Source organism: Stenella coeruleoalba (assembly GCF_951394435.1).
Source record: "Stenella coeruleoalba genome assembly, chromosome: 8".
Classification (NCBI taxonomy): Eukaryota; Metazoa; Chordata; class Mammalia; order Artiodactyla; family Delphinidae; genus Stenella; species Stenella coeruleoalba.
This window is the reverse complement of record NC_137154.1, coordinates 109,174,380-109,188,441: the sequence shown is the minus strand read 5'-3', so window position 1 is coordinate 109,188,441 and position 14,062 is coordinate 109,174,380. Positions and strand designations below refer to the sequence as shown.

At 44.4% G+C, this 14,062-nt stretch overlaps 1 long non-coding RNA gene and 1 pseudogene across 33 annotated transcripts in view; one reads left to right on the top strand and one right to left on the bottom strand.

Moving 5' to 3' along the window:
- LOC307190093 overlaps positions 1-14,062 on the bottom strand; it is a 1,314,632-nt gene that overhangs the window by 991,719 nt on the left and 308,851 nt on the right. The gene's annotated exons all lie outside the window — the stretch shown is intronic.
- On the top strand, positions 8,934-10,457 carry LOC307189762 (protein-L-isoaspartate O-methyltransferase domain-containing protein 2-like; annotated as a pseudogene). The gene has a single exon. The product of its transcript is annotated as a protein-L-isoaspartate O-methyltransferase domain-containing protein 2-like (transcript).

The window sequence follows — 14,062 nt, the reverse complement described above, 5'->3', positions numbered from 1 at the left end:
TGAGTCATTTTATCACAGAACACTGCGTGCACACATAGCTGGGAAAGCGGGTGTATTGCCCTAAATGGGTACCGTTAAGCTGTTGTAAAGAAGGGTTTCTTCATAGTCGTGTTTACCTGCCTTTAACTGAACGTCAAGCCTCATTGTCTCAGAGAGAAAAGCATGAGTCACGTTTACTTGCTAAGACTTCGGTTTGCAGATCTTGTTGACGTCATTCTAATTGATTTGTAGAGACCTCTGCAACACGTGGACGTTTTTGGACATGATATCTGAAATATTTTATATTAGGTGGCTTGACTAAATGTTTTTCTGTAATTGTATATGGATTTCCTTTTTTTTCAACCACATTTGCCTTTATGCTAGATTGTAGAAAGTCTTTGCGAGGCATAAGACATGTTTTCCCCTATGTATGTTAAACCCTTCCTAACATTTTGTATTTACATGTTGGTTTGTGACTTTTAAACCAGAATTTGGTTACAAGATATATATATATAGATATTGAATATAATATATGTGAAATAATTTGGTATTGATCTATCTAATAAACATAAAGGAGAATCATCAGTGAGTTTCCCTGTGTGTCAGCACCTTTCTCCGGAGTCAGTATGAGACACTACTTTCTGTTTTCAGACAGATGACTTATATATATAGTCTGTGTTGTCTGCAAGCTCTGTATTGTAAACCACATTCTAGACAATGGCTGACTTTTGTGTTTCGATTAGTCTGTATTTTTATATGTGACTTTCGTCTTGCAAGTAGTGCAGCCATAGACATGTGCAAAACAAGCAACAAATGTATAATATTAAGCACATAAGACAGAAGCCAGCTGCGTATTTAAAAGTATTTTTGCCCATCTGGAACTTTCAGGGGATTAAGGCGAGAAATATGAAACAAAGGTTTTGATGAACTGATACACAAGCGATACCAATAAAGGTAGTTACGGCAAAAAAAAAAAAAGATATCAGTAATACACGGAATGTAAACTTGGCTACACAGGAACTGAATTACAGAACAGAACAGGGTCTCAAATTTAGAAAACCAACTTATGCTTGCTTAAGGGTAAAGGTGAGTTGGGGTGCTGCATAAAACCAGATTGAAATGAGCACAGATAAAGTTCCTTAAGCCAAATATGGAATAGACAAGAGCTACTCCTTGCTCAATGAAATGGACTCAACACCCCATATTAAACGCCTAAGAATGTACCTGACTAGTAAGTATCTTAAAACCTATGGATTGCTATGTCTCCGAAAGAGAATCAAGCATGTGTACAGGGGCATAAACGCAGCAGTGATAGGATTGGAGAGGTTCGGTGAGCAAATGAAGACCCTTTGAAGTCATATTGCATGGTACCCATTCCACGGGTTTCAACTACCCAGGTTTAAGGTATTCTTCCTTCAGCTAAAACATGCATGTGGAACCTAGAGTATGATCAACCATGTGATCGGGAGACGTGTTCAAATATGTCTCAGTTTTCGTACCCTGGTACTCGGGTGCAACATTCCAGACGCTTTACTAACACTCTCCCCACTTGGAGAGTCAGTCCCTTTAACCTCCTGTTTGGCCCAGTTTGCAATTTCTGCGGAAGATGAACAGGAATAGCGAGAACCAATGAGAGACTAGCTGGAGGTGTCTGGACGGGCAAATTTAACTCTCATTTCCCACCAGGAAGAGGAATTAACCAAAGGCTCAGCGTGCCGTGCCGGAACCAGATTAGGGCCTGAAGCCATCCTGCGGTGTTTCGGCCAGCTCACAAGAAAGCGAGTTGAAGAAAGGAGCTCAGGGGCACTGTAATTCACAAACCTGCAGAGTTATAAATGACAGCTATCGTCCAAAAATAGACTGAAGTAAGGCTGCCAAGAGGACTTGAAAGCGGGGCAGAATTGCAGGAAACCGATTTCAGGAGGTAGACTGGAATTGCATTGAAAGCATAGGAAAAGAGGCAGAACGTCCACAATGATGCACTTGGCCAAAAAGGGCGTATGCGTTTTTTCCTGAATATATTCAGGAAAAAACGCATACGCCCTTTTTGGCCAACCAAGCAAGCTTGCAAAGGAAATCTGCACTACAATAAAGTCTCACTTCCCCCTGGTCAAAAGGGCCATCTGAAAAAAGTGTAAAATCCAGAAAGGCAGGACAGGCCATGGAGAACTGGGAGCCTTGTTATGCTGATGGGCGGGATGTAAATTGCCAACAACCACTCGGGAGAAGTGTATGGTGTTTCCTGAAACATCTAAAAAACAAAGCAACAGAACCTAGGGCACTTCCACTTATGGTCCTATAGCTTAGGGAAATTAAAATCAAAAAGACACAGCCACCCCAAAGTTTGGAACGGCTCTGTTTACAAGAACCTCGTTTACAGTACAAGTTCAACATCGCAGAAAGTGAAAAATGGATAAAAAAGTTGTGGTATTTACATACAAAGCAATATCACTCAGCAATGAAATCTGTGTCATCAGGCCCTTAGCAGCACAATGAGTGGATTCAGGTATGATGATTCTAACTGAAATAAGTCACACAGAAAAAGAAACATCATAAGATATCAGTAATACACGGAATGTAAACTTGGCTACACAGGAACTGAATTACAGAACAGAACAGGGTCTCAAATTTAGAAAACCAACTTATGCTTGCTTAAGGGTAAAGGTGAGTTGGGGTGCTGCATAAAACCAGAGATTGAAATGAGCACAGATAAAGTTCCTTAAGCCAAATATGGAATAGACAAGAGCTACTCCTTGCTCAACGAAATGGACTCAACACCCCATATTAAACGCCTAAGAATGTTCCTGACTAGTAAGTATCTTAAAACCTATGGATTGCTATGTCTCCGAAAGATAATCAAGCATGTGTACAGGGGCATAAACGCAGCAGTGATAGGATTGGAGAGGTTCGTGAGCAAATGAAGACCCTTTGAAGAAATATTGCATGGTACCCATTCCACGGGTTTCAACTACCCAGGTTTAAGGTATTCTTCCTTCAGCTAAAACATGCATGTGGAACCTAGAGTATGATCAACCATGTGATCGGGAGACGTGTTCAAATATGTCTCAGTTTTCGTACGCTGGTACTCGGGTGCAACATTCCAGACGCTTTACTAACACTCTCCCCACTTGGAGAGTCAGTCCCTTTAACCTCCTGTTTGGCCCAGTTTGCAATTTCTGTGGAAGATGAACAGGAATAGCGAGAACCAATGAGAGACAAGGTGGAGGTGTCTGGATGGGCAAATTTAACTCTCATTTCCCACCAGGAAGAGGAATTAACCAAAGGCTCAGCGTGCCATGCCAGAACCAGATTAGGGCCTGAAGACATCCTGCGGTGTTGCGGCCAGGTCACAAGAAAGCGAGTTGAAGAAAGGAGCTCAGGGGCACTGTAATTCACAAACCTGCAGAGTTATAAATGACAGCTATCGTCCAAAAATAGACTGAAGTAAGGCTGCCAAGAGGACTTGAAAGCGGGGCAGAATTGCAGGAAACCGATTTCAGGAGGTAGACTGGAATTGCATTGAAAGCATAGGAAAAGAGGCAGAACGTCCACAATGATGCACTTGGCCAAAAAGGGCGTATGCGTTTTTTCCTGAATATATTCAGGAAAAAACGCATACGCCCTTTTTGGCCAACCAAGCAAGCTTGCAAAGGAAATCTGCACTACAATGAAGTCTCACTTCCCCCCGGTCAAAAGGGCCATCTGAAAAAAGTGTAAAATCCAGAAAGGCAGGACAGGCCATGGAGAACTGGGAGCCTTGTTATGCTGATGGGCGGGATGTAAATTGCCAACAACCACTCGGGAGAAGTGTATGGTGTTTCCTGAAACATCTAAAAAACAAAGCAACAGAGCCTAGGGCACTTCCACTTATGGTCCTATAGCTTAGGGAATATAAAATCAAAAAGACACAGCCACCCCAAAGTTTGGAACGGCTCTGTTTACAAGAACCTCGTTTACAGTACAAGTTCAACATCGCAGAAAGTGAAAAATGGATAAAAAAGTTGTGGTATTTACTTACAAAGCAATATCACTCAGCAATGAAATCTGTGTCATCAGGCCCTTAGTAGCACAATGAGTGGATTCAGGTATGATGATTCTAACTGAAATAAGTCACACAGAAAAAGAAACATCATAAGATATCAGTAATACACGGAATGTAAACTTGGCTACACAGGAACTGAATTACAGAACAGAACAGGGTCTCAAATTTAGAAAACCAACTTATGCTTGCTTAAGGGTAAAGGTGAGTTGGGGTGCTGCATAAAACCAGAGATTGAAATGAGCACAGATAAAGTTCCTTAAGCCAAATATGGAATAGACAAGAGCTACTCCTTGCTCAAAGAAATGGACTCAACACCGCATATTAAATGCCTAAGAATGTACCTGACTAGTAAGTATCTTAAAACCTAGGGATTGCTATGTCTCCGAAAGAGAATCAAGCATGTGTACAGGGGCATAAACGCAGCAGTGATAGGATTGGAGAGGTTCGGTGAGCAAATGAAGACCCTTTGAAGTCATATTGCATGGTACCCATTCCACGGGTTTCAACTACCCAGGTTTAAGGTATTCTTCCTTCAGCTAAAACATGCATGTGGAACCTAGAGTATGATCAACCAAGTGATCGGGAGACGTGTTCAAATATGTCTCAGTTATCCTCCCCTGGTACTCGGGTGCAACATTCCAGACGCTTTACTAACACTCTCCCGACTTGGAGAGTCAGTCCCTTTAACCTCCTGTTTGGCCCAGTTTGCAATTTCTGCGGAAGATGAACAGGAATAGCGAGAACCAATGAGAGGCTAGCTGCAGGTGTCTGGACGGGCAAATTTAACTCTCATTTCCCACCAGGAAGAGGAATTAACCAAAGGCTCAGCATGCCGGGCCGGAACCAGATTAGGGCCTGAAGCCATCCTGCGGTGTTGCGGCCAGGTCACAAGAAAGCGAGTTGAAGAAAGGAGCTCAGGGGCACTGTAATTCACAAACCTGCAGAGTTATAAATGACAGCTATTGTCCAAAAATAGACTGAAGTAAGGCTACCAAGAGGACTTGAAAGCGGGGCAGAATTGCAGGAAACCGATTTCAGGAGGTAGACTGGAGTTGCATTGAAAGCATAGGAAAAGAGGCAGAACGTCCACAATGATGCACTTGGCCAAAAAGGGCGTATGCGTTTTTTCCTGAATATATTCAGGAAAAAACGCATACGCCCTTTTTGGCCAACCAAGCAAGCTTGCAAAGGAAATCTGCACTACAATGAAGTCTCACTTCCCCCCGGTCAAAAGGGCCATCTGAAAAAAGTGTAAAATCCAGAAAGGCAGGACAGGCCATGGAGAACTGGGAGCCTTGTTATGCTGATGGGCGGGATGTAAATTGCCAACAACCACTCGGGAGAAGTGTATGGTGTTTCCTGAAACATCTAAAAAACAAAGCAACAGAACCTAGGGCACTTCCACTTATGGTCCTATAGCTTAGGGAAATTAAAATCAAAAAGACACAGCCACCCCAAAGTTTGGAACGGCTCTGTTTACAAGAACCTCGTTTACAGTACAAGTTCAACATCGCAGAAAGTGAAAAATGGATAAAGAAGTTGTGGTATTTACTTACAAAGCAATATCACACAGCAATGAAATCTGTGTCATCAGGCCCTTAGCAGCACAATGAGTGGATTCAGGTATGATGATTCTAACTGAAATAAGTCACACAGAAAAAGAAACATCATAAGATATCAGTAATACACGGAATGTAAACTTGGCTACACAGGAACTGAATTACAGAACAGAACAGGGTCTCAAATTTAGAAAACCAACTTCTGCTTGCTTAAGGGGAAAGGTGAGTTGGGGTGCTGCATAAAACCAGAGATTGAAATGAGCACAGATAAAGTTCCTTAAGCCAAATATGGAATAGACAAGAGCTACTCCTTGCTCAACGAAATGGACTCAACACCCCATATTAAACGCCTAAGAATGTACCTGACTAGTAAGTATCTTAAAACCTATGGATTGCTATGTCTCCGAAAGAGAATCAAGCATGTGTACAGGGGCATAAACGCAGCAGTGATAGGACTGGAGAGGTTCGGTGAGCAAATGAAGACCCTTTGAAGTCATATTGCATGGTACCCATTCCACGGGTTTCAACTACCCAGGTTTAAGGTATTCTTCCTTCAACTAAAACATGCATGTGGAACCTAGAGTATGATCAACCATGTGATCGGGAGACGTGTTCAAATATGTCTCAGTTTTCCTCCCCTGGTACTCGGGTGCAACATTCCAGACGCTTTACTAACACTCTCCCCACTTGGAGAGTCAGTCCCTTTAACCTCCTGTTTGGCCCAGTTTGCAATTTCTGCGGAAGATGAACAGGAATAGCGAGAACCAATGAGAGGCTAGCTGGAGGTGTCTGGACGGGCAAATTTAACTCTCATTTCCCACCAGGAAGAGGAAATAACCAAAGGCTCAGCGTGCCGGGCCGGAACCAGATTAGGGCCTGAAGCCATCCTTCGGTGTTGCGGCCAGGTCACAAGAAAGCGAGTTGAAGAAAGGAGCTCAGGGGCACAGTAATTCACAAACCTGCAGAGTTATAAATGACAGCTATCGTCCAAAAATAGACTGAAGTAAGGCTGCCAAGAGGACTTGAAAGCGGGGCAGAATTGCAGGAAACCGATTTCAGGAGGTAGACTGGAATTGCATTGAAATCATAGGAAAAGAGGCAGAATGTCCACAATGATGCACTTGGCCAAAAAGGGCGTATGCGTTTTTTCCTGAATATATTCAGGAAAAAACGCATACGCCCTTTTTGGCCAACCAAGCAAGCTTGCAAAGGAAATCTGCACTACAATGAAGTCTCACTTACCCCCGGTCAAAAGGGCCATCTGAAAAAAGTATAAAATCCAGAAATGCAACAGGCCATTGAGAACTGGGAGCCTTGTTATGCTGATGGGCGGGATGTAAATTACCAACAGACACTTGGGAGAAGTGTATGGTGTTTCCTGAAACATCTAAAAAACAAAGCAACAGAGCCTAGGGCACTTCCACTTATGGTCCTATAGCTTAGGGAAATTAAAATCAAAAAGACACAGCCACCCCAAAGTTTGGAACGGCTCTGTTTACAAGAACCTCGTTTACAGTACAAGTTCAACATCGCAGAAAGTGAAAAATGGATAAAGAAGTTGTGGTATTCACTTACAAAACAATAACAGTCAGCAATGAAATCTATGTCATCAGGCCCTTAGCAACACAATGAGTGGATTCAGGTATGATGATTCTAACTGAAATAAGTCACACAGAAAAAGAAACATCATAAGATATCAGTAATACACGGAATGGAAACTTGGCTACACAGGAACTGAATTACAGAACAGAAAACGGTCTCACATTTAGAAAAACAACTTATGTTGCTTAAGGGTAAAGGTGAGTTGGGGTGCTGCATAAAACCAGAGATTGAAATGAGCACAGATAAAGTTCCTTAAGCCAAATATGGAATAGACAAGAGCTACTCCTTGCTCAGCGAAATGGACTCAACACCGCATATTAAACGCCTAAGAATGTACCTGACTTGTAAGTATCTTAAAACCTATGGATTGCTATGTCTCTGAAAGAGAATCAAGCATGTGTACAGGGGTATAAACGCAGCAGTGATAGGATTGGAGATGTTCGGTGAGCAAATGAAGACCCTTTGAAGTCATATTGCATGGTACCCATTCCACGGGTTTCAACTACCCAGGTTTAAGGTATTCTTCCTTCAGCTAAAACATGCATGTGGAACCCAAGTATGATCAACCATGTGAACGGGAGACGTGTTAAAATATGTCTCAGTTTTCCTCCCCTGGTACTCGGGTGCAACATTCCAGACGCTTTACTAACACTCTCCCCACTTGGAGAGTCAGTCCCTTTAACCTCCTGTTTGGCCCAGTTTGCAATTTCTGCGGAAGATGAACAGGAATAGCGAGAACCAATGAGAGGCTAGCTGGAGGTGTCTGGACGGGCAAATTTAACTCTCATTTCCCACCAGGAAGAGGAATTAACCAAAGGCTCAGCATGCCGGGCCGGAACCAGATTAGGGCCTGAAGCCATCCTGCGGTGTTGCGGCCAGGTCACAAGAAAGCGAGTTGAAGAAAGGAGCTCAGGGGCACTGTAATTCACAAACCTGCAGAGTTATAAATGACAGCAATCGTCCAAAAATAGACTGAAGTAAGGCTGCCAAGAGGACTTGAAAGCGGGGCAGAATTGCAGGAAACCGATTTCAGGAGGTAGACTGGAATTGCATTGAAAGCATAGGAAAAGAGGCAGAACGTCCACAATGATGCACTTGGCCAAAAAGGGCGTATGCGTTTTTTCCTGAATATATTCAGGAAAAAACGCATACGCCCTTTTTGGCCAACCAAGCAAGCTTGCAAAGGAAATCTGCACTACAATGAAGTCTCACTTCCCCCCGGTCAAAAGGGCCATCTGAAAAAAGTGTAAAATCCAGAAAGGCAGGACAGGCCATGGAGAACTGGGAGCCTTGTTATGCTGATGGGCGGGATGTAAATTGCCAACAACCACTCGGGAGAAGTGTATGGTGTTTCCTGAAACATCTAAAAAACAAAGCAACAGAGCCTAGGGCACTTCCACTTATGGTCCTATAGCTTAGGGAATTTAAAATCAAAAAGACACAGCCACCCCAAAGTTTGGAACGGCTCTGTTTACAAGAACCTCGTTTACAGTACAAGTTCAACATCGCAGAAAGTGAAAAATGGATAAAAAAGTTGTGGTATTTACTTACAAAGCAATATCACTCAGCAATGAAATCTGTGTCATCAGGCCCTTAGCAGCACAATGAGTGGATTCAGGTATGATGATTCTAACTGAAATAAGTCACACAGAAAAAGAAACATCATAAGATATCAGTAGGGCGGAGGTCGGGGCTGCGTAGTGGGAGGCGGACTGGCGAGGGGCGCCGGAAGAGCTGCAGGTGCGGCCCAGCGTCCGATTCCTCGGGCCCGCCGAGCCAGGAGGTACTGAGCCGCCGCCGCCACCGCCGCCGCCCTCGGCCCGGCCTGCAGCGGGGTATGGGGGCGGTGCGGCCCCTCGGCCCCCTCCCCCTCTCTCCCTCCTCTCCACCCCTCCCCTTCCCGTGGTCCCGGGCTCCCGGACCCTCCCCCAGGGCCGCATTCTCCTCTCCCCGTCTTCCTGTCCTCTTCCGCTGTCCTCTCGTTCCCCACCCCCAAGCATAAACACCCCTCCGCGTCCCAGGCGTCTCCCGTCGCCCCTCCCCCCTCCCCGGGGGTCCACCCTCCAGCGTTCCGGGGGTTCCCGAGGTCTCTCCAGTGGCAGCTTTCTGTAAGCGCGGTCCCGAAGATGGGAGGCGCGGTGAGTGCTGGTGAAGACAACGACGAGCTGATAGACCATCTGAAGGCGGCGCAGTACATCCGCTCCGAGCTGGTGGAGCAGGCCTTCCGAGCTGTTGACCGCGCCGACTATTACCTCGAGGAGTTTAAGGAGAACGCGTACAAGGACCTGGCGTGGAAGCACGGGAACATCCACCTCTCTGCTCCGTGCATCTATTCGGAGGTGATGGAGGCCCTGGACCTGCAGCCTGGCCTTTCCTTCCTGAACCTGGGCAGCGGCACCGGCTACCTCAGCTCCATGGTGGGGCTCATCCTCGGTCCTTTTGGTGTGAACCACGGGGTGGAACTCCATTCAGATGTGACAGAGTATGCGAAGCAGAAGCTGGACTTTTTCATCAGGACGAGTGACAGCTTCGACAAGTTTGACTTCTGCGAGCCCTCCTTCGTCACCGGCAATTGCCTGGAGATCTCTCCAGGCTGCTCTCAGTATGACCGGGTGTACTGCGGGGCAGGCGTGCAGAAGCAGCACGAGGGGTACATGAAGAGCCTCCTCAAAGTCGGGGGCGTCCTGGTCATGCCGCTGGAAGAGAAGTTGACTAAGATAACTCGGACGGGTCCTTCCGCCTGGGAAACCAAAAAGATTCTGGCTGTGTCTTTTGCTCCACTCGTCCAGCCCTGCCAGTCGGAGTCAGGAGAATCACGACTTGTCCACACCCCTGGCGGTTCGCAGCCTCCAGGACCTGGCGCGCATTGCCATCCGGGGCACCATTAAGAAGGTCATCCACCAGGAAGCTGTGAACAAAAACGGGAACGGACTGAAGAACACTCCCAGGTTTAAACGGAGGAGAGTTCGCCGCCGCCGAATGGAAACGATTGTCTTTTTGGACAAAGAGGTGTTTGCCAGTCGGCTCTCCAACCCCTCTGATGACACCAGCTGCAGAGACCTGGAAGACGAGCGGCAAGAAGAAGAGGTGACAACCCCGCCGGACACCAAGCCCGAGCCCCCGGTGAACTTCCTGCGTGAGAAGGTCCTGAGCCTCCCTCTGCCAGATCCCCTGAAGTACTACCTGCTTTATTACAGAGAAAAGTAAGTCTGTGGTCCAGGGGAGGAGGCCAAGCCTTCCTGGAGGGCTGCCCGCAGCAGGTGCACTGGAGGAGGAAGGGGCTCCCGCTCTGCATCTCGTCTTCTCGTCTGTCCTTGACTGTCCTGTAGAGTTTTCATCCAGTCATCTGATTTCTGTAAACATAGTCTGACAAACATAAGGTGCAAGGGGGAATGTCTCAAAAGGGCGAGAGTCTCCTGGAGGAGGGGTTGACTTCACACTCTCAGGAAATGCTGAGGTCTACACGTGGAGGTGGCCTGGAGACCGTTTCTTACACAAGGTACACGTGTCTGCATCAGAAAGGAAAACTGAAGTTGAAATTAATCTGTGTTTCTTATAAAAGGTGAGACAAAAAGCACAAGTTGCTAAGTGTATGAAATCTTTTCTGAGTGGGACACGCCTATGTGCAAGTTTGAATTTTACGGAATCAACCTCTTAATTACTGGCACCGAGTAATTAAAGATTTATTAAAAGATTAATTTAAAAGATTTAACTAAATGTTTTAGTTATTTGGAACGTGGATACTTGATTGAAAAGCCCTCTCTTATTTTAAGTAAATTAATTACATCTTACGTGAGTTGTCAATTGTAATTTTAAAAAACAAAAATTGTGATGGGGAGAGGAATGAACGTATCAGATTGCCAGGTGTCTTTGTGGAATTGCAAAAGAATTCCAAGGCATTTTTTTCTGACACCTTTTGTTACCTTTAAAGTAACCAACATTGAGTAATCCCGTCAAAGAAAGTCCTGAAGAATGAAACAAGTGTTGTGTGTAAGTAATGAGCTGCATTACTTTTGCCCCAGAGACAGAGAGTACTGTTGACTCAACTTTAAATACAGTCAACGGTGTCTAAGGCTCAGTCCTCAGAGCAGGTGGGAAGTACTGGCTGCAGGAAATGGATTGGGGACGGTGTAGACGGCCTGTGGGTTGGTGTTTTGTTTTTTTTTTTCAGTTGGCTATTGTTCTGTAATCACATAACAGTACTGATTCATAGATTTTATCTTTTATAATTCTGGAGAAAAATATTTGTTAGTTTTGTAATTTTTCCTAAGAACAAACGCGTGTTTGGTACATTGCATTAGAACAGTTTCACTCAAGTTTGACTTGTGGAATCCATCTTCTCCAGCGCTGTGTGTTGAGAGCTTCCTGTCTTATTAAGTCGTGGGTCTAGAAGAAGAGGCCGTCCTTTTAGTTAGGTGGCAGGATGTTTACAAGTGACACTGCTTCTTCCAAAACATTGGTTCTTTTCAGACTTTTCAGTTTTAACCAAAGTTAAACCCCAAATCAGAGTCATCCAGATTTTATGATTCATTTGATCTCTCAGCCTCTCAGGAGTTGCTGGATTTCAGTGTCTTTGTGGTTTTACCAGCTTCGCGGAGTTCTGGTTATTTTGTTTTGCCATTTATGCTTTTTTAAAGTAACTGAGTCATTTTATCACAGAACACTGCGTGCACACATAGCTGGGAAAGCGGGTGTATTGCCCTAAATGGGTACCGTTAAGCTGTTGTAAAGAAGGGTTTCTTCATAGTCGTGTTTACCTGCCTTTAACTGAACGTCAAGCCTCATTGTCTCAGAGAGAAAAGCATGAGTCACGTTTACTTGCTAAGACTTCGGTTTGCAGATCTTGTTGACGTCATTCTAATTGATTTGTAGAGACCTCTGCAACACGTGGACGTTTTTGGACATGATATCTGAAATATTTTATATTAGGTGGCTTGACTAAATGTTTTTCTGTAATTGTATATGGATTTCCTTTTTTTTCAACCACATTTGCCTTTATGCTAGATTGTAGAAAGTCTTTGCGAGGCATAAGACATGTTTTCCCCTATGTATGTTAAACCCTTCCTAACATTTTGTATTTACATGTTGGTTTGTGACTTTTAAACCAGAATTTGGTTACAAGATATATATATATAGATATTGAATATAATATATGTGAAATAATTTGGTATTGATCTATCTAATAAACATAAAGGAGAATCATCAGTGAGTTTCCCTGTGTGTCAGCACCTTTCTCCGGAGTCAGTATGAGACACTACTTTCTGTTTTCAGACAGATGACTTATATATATAGTCTGTGTTGTCTGCAAGCTCTGTATTGTAAACCACATTCTAGACAATGGCTGACTTTTGTGTTTCGATTAGTCTGTATTTTTATATGTGACTTTCGTCTTGCAAGTAGTGCAGCCATAGACATGTGCAAAACAAGCAACAAATGTATAATATTAAGCACATAAGACAGAAGCCAGCTGCGTATTTAAAAGTATTTTTGCCCATCTGGAACTTTCAGGGGATTAAGGCGAGAAATATGAAACAAAGGTTTTGATGAACTGATACACAAGCGATACCAATAAAGGTAGTTACGGCAAAAAAAAAAAAAGATATCAGTAATACACGGAATGTAAACTTGGCTACACAGGAACTGAATTACAGAACAGAACAGGGTCTCAAATTTAGAAAACCAACTTATGCTTGCTTAAGGGTAAAGGTGAGTTGGGGTGCTGCATAAAACCAGATTGAAATGAGCACAGATAAAGTTCCTTAAGCCAAATATGGAATAGACAAGAGCTACTCCTTGCTCAATGAAATGGACTCAACACCCCATATTAAACGCCTAAGAATGTACCTGACTAGTAAGTATCTTAAAACCTATGGATTGCTATGTCTCCGAAAGAGAATCAAGCATGTGTACAGGGGCATAAACGCAGCAGTGATAGGATTGGAGAGGTTCGGTGAGCAAATGAAGACCCTTTGAAGTCATATTGCATGGTACCCATTCCACGGGTTTCAACTACCCAGGTTTAAGGTATTCTTCCTTCAGCTAAAACATGCATGTGGAACCTAGAGTATGATCAACCATGTGATCGGGAGACGTGTTCAAATATGTCTCAGTTTTCGTACCCTGGTACTCGGGTGCAACATTCCAGACGCTTTACTAACACTCTCCCCACTTGGAGAGTCAGTCCCTTTAACCTCCTGTTTGGCCCAGTTTGCAATTTCTGCGGAAGATGAACAGGAATAGCGAGAACCAATGAGAGACTAGCTGGAGGTGTCTGGACGGGCAAATTTAACTCTCATTTCCCACCAGGAAGAGGAATTAACCAAAGGCTCAGCGTGCCGTGCCGGAACCAGATTAGGGCCTGAAGCCATCCTGCGGTGTTTCGGCCAGCTCACAAGAAAGCGAGTTGAAGAAAGGAGCTCAGGGGCACTGTAATTCACAAACCTGCAGAGTTATAAATGACAGCTATCGTCCAAAAATAGACTGAAGTAAGGCTGCCAAGAGGACTTGAAAGCGGGGCAGAATTGCAGGAAACCGATTTCAGGAGGTAGACTGGAATTGCATTGAAAGCATAGGAAAAGAGGCAGAACGTCCACAATGATGCACTTGGCCAAAAAGGGCGTATGCGTTTTTTCCTGAATATATTCAGGAAAAAACGCATACGCCCTTTTTGGCCAACCAAGCAAGCTTGCAAAGGAAATCTGCACTACAATAAAGTCTCACTTCCCCCTGGTCAAAAGGGCCATCTGAAAAAAGTGTAAAATCCAGAAAGGCAGGACAGGCCATGGAGAACTGGGAGCCTTGTTATGCTGATGGGCGGGATGTAAATTGCCAACAACCACTCGGGAGAAGTGTATGGTGTTTCCTGAAACATCTAAAAAAC